The following is a 9,406-nucleotide window of genomic DNA, read 5'->3' as shown; positions in this document are numbered from 1 at the left end:
TTGTTATTGATGTTAATTAAAATAATATTGCATTGGTGGAAGTAGACTAGTGGACCAATGGAATGGAATAAGGAATCCAGAAATAAACCCATGCATAGAAGGTCCTCAATGTACCTCATGTCCTGTTAGTGATATTCTGTTTAGTTCCCTACCAAATTGAACAGGGGTAACCTTAGTAACCTACAGGAAATTGAGGAAATGATGTGTGATTTCTGAGGCTGTCATAAAGGACATTGGGGCTTATGACTTGTTCTCTCTTGGATTACTCATTCTGGAGAAAGCCAGAGCCATGGCTTATAGACACACGGGCAGCCCTATAGAAAGGTTCACAAGGTGAGTAACAGTTTTTGTGCTAACAGCCAGCACGAACTTGACGGCAAAGTGACTGAGCCATCTTGGAAGCAAAGCCTCCAGTTCCAGTCAAGGCTCAGAGAACTGCAGCCCCAGCTGGCATCTTGCTTGTGAAGGGGAGACTCCAAACCAGAACAACCCAACTATGCCAATCCCAAATTTATGGCCCACAAAACTAAGCTAATAAATGCTTATGGTTGTTTTAAGCTACCAAGTTTTGAGATAAATTTTTATACAGCAATTGATAGCTAATACAGTTTTCTATATATGGAAATAGGGTGCTGTCATAACACAAATTAATGTGTAACAAATTTATACTTAGGCTCATGTCATACAATCACTGTATGAAATATTCTATCCTATTGATATCCATAATATCCTATTGGTTATATGGGTCAAGTCTATTTAATATAAAGGGAGAATATACAACTGCATGCATACTAGGAGTAAGGGTCACTGAGGACCACTTTGGAGGTTGGGTACCACAAGCACCGTTTTTTTTGAAATTAGATACATGACCTAGGATTGATTGTAACCTTGAATTGTTAGCACACCAGCTTATTTAAATCCTTCTTGGCCAGGGGCACCTGGGGGGCTCAGTTGGTTAAGCATCAGACTCTTGATTTTGGCTCAGATCAAGATCTCAGGGTCATGAGATCAAGCTCCGGGCTCAGTTCTGCGTTGAGCAGGATCCTGCTTAAGAGTCTCTCTCTCCTTTTTCTTCTGCCTCTTCCCCACCTTCTTCCTCCCACCTCTGATACTCATGAGCACATTCTCTCTCTCTCCCTATCTTAAAATAAAAAAAAAATAATAATTCTTGGTCACTTGTGCGTGTGTACATGTACTTATGTGTGTGCATATTTGTGTAATTTAATTACATTTTAAAATTAATGCTAAGTTCATATACTATTCATTTTTCCTCCCCAAAAGCATTCACTTATGTATAATTACACACACACACAAACACACACATGAGTTTCTGTTCACTTATTTTCCTCACTCAAATGCTCAAAGGAATGGATTTAAGATTATGTTCATTTATATTGACAATAATTATTATCAGACTTACACTTTTTGTTTTTGCCAATCATGTCTATGGAATGGTATCTCATTATTATTTTAATTTTTGTGTATTTACTACCAATAAAGCTAAACATCTATGATTATTTGATATTTTGGTTTATGCTTTATTAATTTTTTATTTGCTCATTTTTCCATTGTGTGATTTTTAGATGTATTAAATGCTTCCTACACATTCTCAAAGCAATTTGTTGATTTTGTGTGTTGCAAATATTGTCAACAATTATATCAACTTTTAACTTTGTCCATTAACATATTTGATACTCTGTTTTGTGAATAAAGCCATATATGAAAAAACCAGACATTTGTGGTGAATTGTTATCATTGATGGCCCCAGTTAATAATCTCCCTTTATCCATGCTTCCTTTCCTTGAAAATATATGATGCCCTCCCCCTCTGATTTTGGTTATGGCTTTCTATGACTATCTGCAGTAGGACGTTAACAGATTTGATGCACAGAAGAGGCTCAAAAGAGTGCTTGAGCTTTTCTACTTCCTTCGTCTGTCTTCACTAAGATAACAAGCCTAGGTTAGCTATCACTTGAGACCCTACCATTACTATGAGAAAAAGCTCAGTCTAGCATGCTATTGGATGTAAGAAATGTGAACAGAACTGAATTGTCCTGGCTGTGGCCTTCCAGACCAGCTAACCTCCAGCCCCCAAATTTCCCATTAACACAGGTCAGTTGATCATAACCCAGATCAGAGATACCAGCTGTCCTATTTCTGATACCTAAGAAGTAATAAAAGCTATATATGGATGGAGGAATGTGAAGACAAACTGGAACTTGCTGGCAACTAAGTCACTCCGTTTTAGGGTGTTTGTTGCCCAGCAATAGCTAACAGACACAGCATAGAAAGTGTTTAAATCAGTGTTCGATGAAGGTGAAAAAACCACCCTAATTTACAGGATTTGGGATTTATTATAGAAATTTGACCTTGTGCAACTGCCAGAGGCCCTAGATATTGAAGTTCTAGGGAGGAAGTTGAACGATAGGAGTAGTCATCAACCAGAAAATCTTAAATACCTAGCTCATCTCACTGCTGAAATGAGACTATTAAGGAAAGTTTTTTGGAGCGCTCTCTGTGAGGAACCACCCCTGTGGGCCACTGCCAAGCATCTGGTGAAGGACATGGGACCAATATTGGTCAATAGGTTCAACAGTTAGGAAGAAAAGCTGCATGTGAGTGGAGGAGTTTGAAGACAAGCTGGAGTTTGCTGGCAACTTTTACGTCTGTATGTGACCACACTTAACCATGACAACTTCAGACAGTAACAGCTGCCTTCACATTCACTTTCTAAAATTCACCCCAAATTTTCTTTTGGTCAACTCTAACAAATTAATTTGACAAAATTCCAAAAAGTATTGTCCATTCTAATCAATTTGATTTTCATAAACACATCTTTTAACGACATTTAATGCTCAAATAAAAATTATAGCAAAATCATGCTTCTACCCAACATGAAGTAACCAGCTCTCACTCAACTGAAGGCATACAAACCCCCTCTTCAAAAGATGATTCAAAACTTCCACATGACACTCTATCCATCTTTGAGTGATGACTCATTTTTCTTGTGGTTGAGTGGCATTCTATTTTTGATATCCTGTAACTTAAACAGTGAGGTATTTTATGATAGTAGTGCAACAGGAGATGGGGGTAGGGGATAGGGGAAGAGAAAAAGAAAACATAATTGGTTAACACCAAATTAAGGAAGAGATACTGACATATTCCAAAGTTTCCTTTCTCTAGCTATTCATTTGGTCATAAGTGAAGTGATATTTATAATTTCTCCCAACATCTATTGCATATTCTTTTGTCTCTCAGCAATTATCTCTGTTGGTCATGGTTCCTTGCCTAGTGTGATAAGCCATACTATCATTCCTGAAGGGTCTGTACCATTTGTGGTCTTGACTGTTTTGAGATAGTAAATGATCAGTCAACTTTTAACACACAAACTGCAGATACTGAGGAGGCTTCCAGACCAGAAGTTTTAACCAGAAGTTAAACCTTCATTAAATGTTCTGACCTCTATAGGCACCTAGTCTGACTGGTGAACCACAAAGATGTTGGAGTCACCAAGTATTAGAGTCACATCAGGGCCAGTGTCCAGTAACCTCTCTGAGCCTGGTTATTTTCACTTTTTCAATACAGAGCTATCCTGGTAAATGACCACAAGTCATTTAGGGAAGGTTAGAAGGGAGATTTAAAATTTGCGGTAAATCAAGATCCTTCCTCAGAAGGATCTCTCCTCTTCTTAATTAAGAGATAATGGGTCTGTGAACTGGCTCAGCTCTTGAAAGGTATGTGGTGACCCTTTTGTGATCCAAATCAGACTTCTGTTCAACTATACTGAGCTTTTCTACTGCTACAAATCAATGAAATTTTAGTGGGTTGCCCATTTATTGCAGTCCAAGGACATCATGATCAATTAGCCAATGCAAATGATCTCTGTAAATTCATTATGGTAATCACACCCACCATGTCTCTAATGAGTTAATACTACCACATGGTCCTTGCCTATTTCAATGGCAGTATTTCTCACTGTTATTCCTGCTCTGCAGAGAATAGCCATTACAGGGCTGTTAAAGGATGTCTTTCCTCTATTTCCAATATATTTCTCAAAGCCTTTGTTAAGAGAATATTCTATTCAACTTCCTATAGGATATAATTAGGAAGAGGGTAAGCAACTCTTACATAATAAATCCATTCCAGCTCTGATTCTCTGTTTACCTTTGTGTATTTTCCTCTGTTGTATACGAAGAATTTCTGGCATGCCAAAAGAATTTAATGTGGGTCACCTCGTATCTTGGTCTCAGTCAGCAATTAACCTATTAGAGCCTTTAATAGCCTTTTAAGCTAACACATTGAATCCAGAATCTCTGCCAACTGTACCCATGTAAGGGAATGGAAGGTTCATGGCTAGGTATATGGGAAGTTAATAAGTGGATCCAACCAAGAATCAGGTGGTAGGTCTGGAACTGCAGTTGATCTACATGGTCAGCAATCAAGGAGAATTGGATGTGAAGCAGAAGTGAAAGCAACATGAAAATTACCAGCACTTAATGCTTTTCTCTGTCTCCACATCTAATACACTGACCTGCATAGGGTATTAGCTACTTCACTTTACTCCCAACTTCTAAGCATATTCCTCCTTCAGCCAATTCTAACTGAGCTATATAGGAGAAATGCATTCTGGAGAACAAGTTCAAGGATAATCAAGTTGAAATTGTATATAAACTACCACAGAAAGCAACTTCTTTAACCTCAAAAAATCTATATAAAATAAATCCAGGCCAAACACCATACATAACACAGATACATTACATTGCCAGTGTTCCCTTTGATGTTGAAAAGGCAAGGTAGATCATAATCACTATTATTACTCGACATGAAAATCCCAATCAATTGCAAAGAAATGAAAAAGCAAAAAGATACATAAGAAATGGATAAGAAGGGGCGCCTGGGTGGCTCAGTTGGTTGGGCGACTGCCTTCAGCTCAGGTCATGATCCTGGAGTCCCTGGATCGAGTCCCACATCGGGCTCCATGCTCGGCGGGGAGTCTGCTTCTCCCTCTGACCCTCCCCCCTCTCATGTGCTTGCTCTCTCTCATTCTCTCTCTCTCAAATAAATAAATAAAATCTTTAAAAAAAAAAAAAAGAAAGAAAGAAATGGATAAGAAAACCTTATAAGATGATCATTTACATAGAAAGCCTTAAGATCAACAAGATCTTTAATACTTTTGATAGATACTAGTTCAAGATATATAAATCAAGAATATTTTTATCATGGGCACCTGGGTGGCTCAGTTGGTTAAGCGACTGCCTTCGGCTCAGGTCATGATCCTGGAGTCCCGGGATCAAGTCCCGCATCGGGCTCCAGTCCCGCATCGGGCTCCCTGCTCAGCAGGGAGTCTGCTTCTCCCTCTGACCCTCCTCCCTCTCATGCTCTCTCTATCTCATTCTCTCTCTCAAATAAATAAATAAAATCTTTTAAAAAAAGGAATATTTTATCACTATAGTAGCCAATTAAAAATATACTAGAAATTCTGTATTATATGCAACTGCAAAAAAAAAAAAAAAAAAAAAACCAAAAAAAAAAAAAAACTATAAAGAACCTAGACATGAGGGGTGTCTGGGTGGCTCAGTTGGTTAAGCGTTTGCCTTTGGTTCAAATCATAATCCCAGGGATTTCTCAATGCTTTCTGTAATAATATTTGAATTTCTTTTATGGAACATTTATTTATGTATTACTTGTTAGATTGAAAACATACACATCTCTAACAATTACCAAAAAAAAAAAAAAAGTCTGAAAGGCCCACCCACTATTTGTGGATCTCAGAATTATGGACTAATTTTAATTTCTTCACACTTCCCTTATTTTTCATATTTTTACAATGAGCATGTATTATTTTATAATTAAAAATAAAAATTAATTTAATTTTAATAGAAAAGAATGCTCATTTTTCTTCATTGTCTCATTTGTTTACCTTAATAGAAAATAAATACAAAGGTAGTTTTTGTAGTTCTAAATTAATACAATTCTCTGTTGAATCATGGCTGACTGGTTTAAAATGATCTCTGATTCATTGTAAAATATCAAGCAAACCTTACATATTACTAGAACAACAAAAAATAGTATTATATGTGTATCTCTTAAATCTTTTTCAGGGGTCAGGGTATGAAGAACATAACCTAATATTATTCTTCAAGATAATATTTTTCAGGAAACCACTGACACCTGACTTTATGTTGCTTTCAGCCAATGAAACAAATTTTATATAATCACAAATAAGACTTTAGGAAATATCCACCATATTGTGTGTCCATGTTCGTTACAATAGCAGAGTTGCTGAGTCAAATAGGAAACTTCTCAGTAGGAAATAATACAAAACTCTTTTGGTATTATTATTAATAATAATAGCCTATTGTTTTGAATGAAGCCTGTTGGTTTCTCTGCTCCGTGACAGAACTCTATCAAACTGATGAACTTCTATTAGGCTAAATGAGATAATCATGTCTTAGGCCTATTCCAGATGGCATTTTTTACACTAATTCAAAGTCACAAATAAAATTTTAATTTGCTTCTTAAGAGGCAGATCTGTCAGAATGAATGAACAGAAAAAATAAATGGTTGCACCTTAGGGAAGTATCAGGAACACACTCCAGTGATACTGTTTCTAAGTTTACTCAGTGACAATGTGCCAGAATATACTATATAATGAGAAGAAGCAAAGTTTTTTTGTTCGTTTTTAATTTTGTTTTTAACATCTCACTACATTGTTATCCTTTACTTATAAGAAGACACAGGTCGTTTAGACACACCAAATATAAACATAGCATTATAAGTATGCTTCTATGCACTAAATTTTTAGCAATGTTTACTTTCCGTCTCTAATTTTACTTAGGTAAAGTACTTAATGGTGTTTGACTTAAGCAGCAGCTAGGCTACATCAGTTTTTAATGAGTAATCATATGTTTCAGGGAGCATGATCTGTGATATAGTCTATGTAATATAAATACTGTGTACCAAAACAAGTTTAATTTAACACTGATCTACTTGGGAATTTTTATTTTTAATAGTACTTGCAATGACAGGTTTTATCCCCTCCTTTCAGCATGTTAACACCACTGTCAATGTGGGAGGAATAAGCCTGCTTCTAATTTCCTTTTTGTTTCCTAAAGTATCCTTTCTCTCTCTTTGTCTTTTATGATTCCTTAGTCATGTTTCCAGATTGTAGCCAAATTGTTCCTTGTGTTAATATGACCATGCCTATCAAGGAACTATGGAAGAAACTCTGTGTGTACACTTGTGTGTGGGGGGGAGGGATTAAAAGAACATTGAAAATTCCACTGGCTCAGCTATTCCTATGCCATTAGGGTGCATGGTGTTTCAAATACAATCACTGGACTCATTCCTTCAAGGTAAATAAAGTAAGAGGCATTCAGTATTCTTATTCAGTTTTAAATGCCTATATATAATTTATAAAACAGTTTTCGTAACATTTTTATTCCTTAAGAGGTAACATGAGTCATTCACATAGAATTAAGTAATGTTAAAGCTAGAGTGAGTCAATGTTCATCTGGTACGATCTGTTCATTTTATAAATGAAAAATAGGTTCAGAGATAAAGCCTTGCTCAAGGTCATAAAACCATAGTATAGCTGACTCTATTACCTCCTAGTAAAGCGCTGTTTTGGCTCTAATCACAGTACTTCCCTTTTCCATATTGATTGTAATTTCCAGAAATGCACGATCTGAACTTTTGCAACTGTTTTCCCTTTCTCAAGGTATTTGAAACTCACTAGAGAACAAACATGATGACTATTTGACATTTCCACCATTGAAGAAGGTGATGTTTCTCATGACAATATACATTTGCTTCTTTTCAAACCATGGAGACCAAGAGCTATGATTGTGTGGAACCCAATAAATGAAAGCCTGCTGACAAAATGATTTAATACAGACCGTGTAAGGTGTCAATTATCAAATGTTTCATACCTAGTGATAAGGGACAAGGAGAGATAAATTACCACTTCGGTGACACATTAGAAAATATGCTCAGCAGAGATGAGGCACCTGAATTGTCAAGTTAGAAATGACCCCATTAGAAGAGTAAGAATCATGGGAAAAGAAAGAAACAGAAAAGCCATGTTTTACGTTGAATGACAGTGTGAGAGGTTATCCTGGATTTTCCTGACAGATTTAGTAAATACAGGGCTCATTCTTTAGCAGAATTTGGGCTCTATAGGGTTATTTCTCTAAGAGAGTATTTTTTTTTTATTGCCAGAGTAGTTTATTTTGATTCTTAAAGCATTCAGACTAAGACTATAATTTTTTCAAATGAGAAATGAAGATAGTATATAAACAAATGATAATCTCAATAGTTCTTATAATCCAATAATCAATATGATTCAGCTGTACAACTAACCTTATCTGTATTCAGCGGTTTTAATAATTCCCATAACCCTTTTATTTATATGTTTGCATTTTATGGAGTGTCAAAGTAAACTATTCCAACTTGTTTTTTGCTCCTGTTTCGTGTTAATATACACACAATAGTAGAGTGTATAAGGGTATGGGAGATCTCTAGAGTTAATTTGGTATCTTTATAAAGAAAACTTCCATATTCTTATGCTCTAGGTTAGTGCTTTTCAAAATATAAGGTACACACACATTATCTGGGAATCTTGTTAAATTTGTATTCAGTGGGTTTTGTCTGAGGCTAAGCTTCTGCGTTTCTAATCTCCCAAAATATGCTAAGTTGTTGTTTTACAGACTACATGGTGAGTAGCAAGTCGGGCAGGGTTTCCAGACCAGCAAAACCAGCAGCATTTATGACGTCCTTAGGCAAATTCCTGGGCTATACCAACGCTTGCTGCATATTAATCTCTATGTTGGGGGACGGGGGCAGAAACTCCAGGAACCACTCAGTGATGCTACTCTTTCTTCCAAAGTCTTTTTTTTTTTTTCTTTTCCTTTCTTTTAAATTTTCTTTTTTTTTTAACACAAATAGGCCTTAGACAAGAACTGCATATTATACATATAATATATACATATGTTTATATATGTAATTTACTTGGTACTTTGCTTAAAATTCTCAAGAAACTTTAGGTTAGTCACAGGTTTCCTCTTTTTTAGCCAATAGCTGTGGACTAAATTTAAAATGAAATTTAAAGGCAGAAAAATGCAGAGCAAGAAATTGATAATTTTTTTTTTTTAGCATGGATTCAGCTTTCCTCTTTCCGGTATAAATTCCTCTTATCGGGCGCCTGGGTGGCTCAGATGGTTAAGCGTCTGCCTTCGGCTCAGGTCATGATCTCAGGGTCCTGGGATCGAGTCCCGCATCGGGCTCCCTGCTCCTTGGGAGCCTGTTTCTCCCTCTGTTTCTCTCTCTCTCTCTCTCTCTGTCTCTCATGAATAAATAAATAAAATCTTTAAAAAAAAAATTCCTCTTATCTACAACAAAGCATATCA

Source organism: Neomonachus schauinslandi, chromosome 2, assembly GCF_002201575.2.
Source record: "Neomonachus schauinslandi chromosome 2, ASM220157v2, whole genome shotgun sequence".
Lineage (NCBI taxonomy): Eukaryota > Metazoa > Chordata > Mammalia > Carnivora > Phocidae > Neomonachus > Neomonachus schauinslandi.
The sequence above is the reverse complement of the archived record's forward strand: the minus strand, read 5'-3'. Positions refer to the sequence as shown.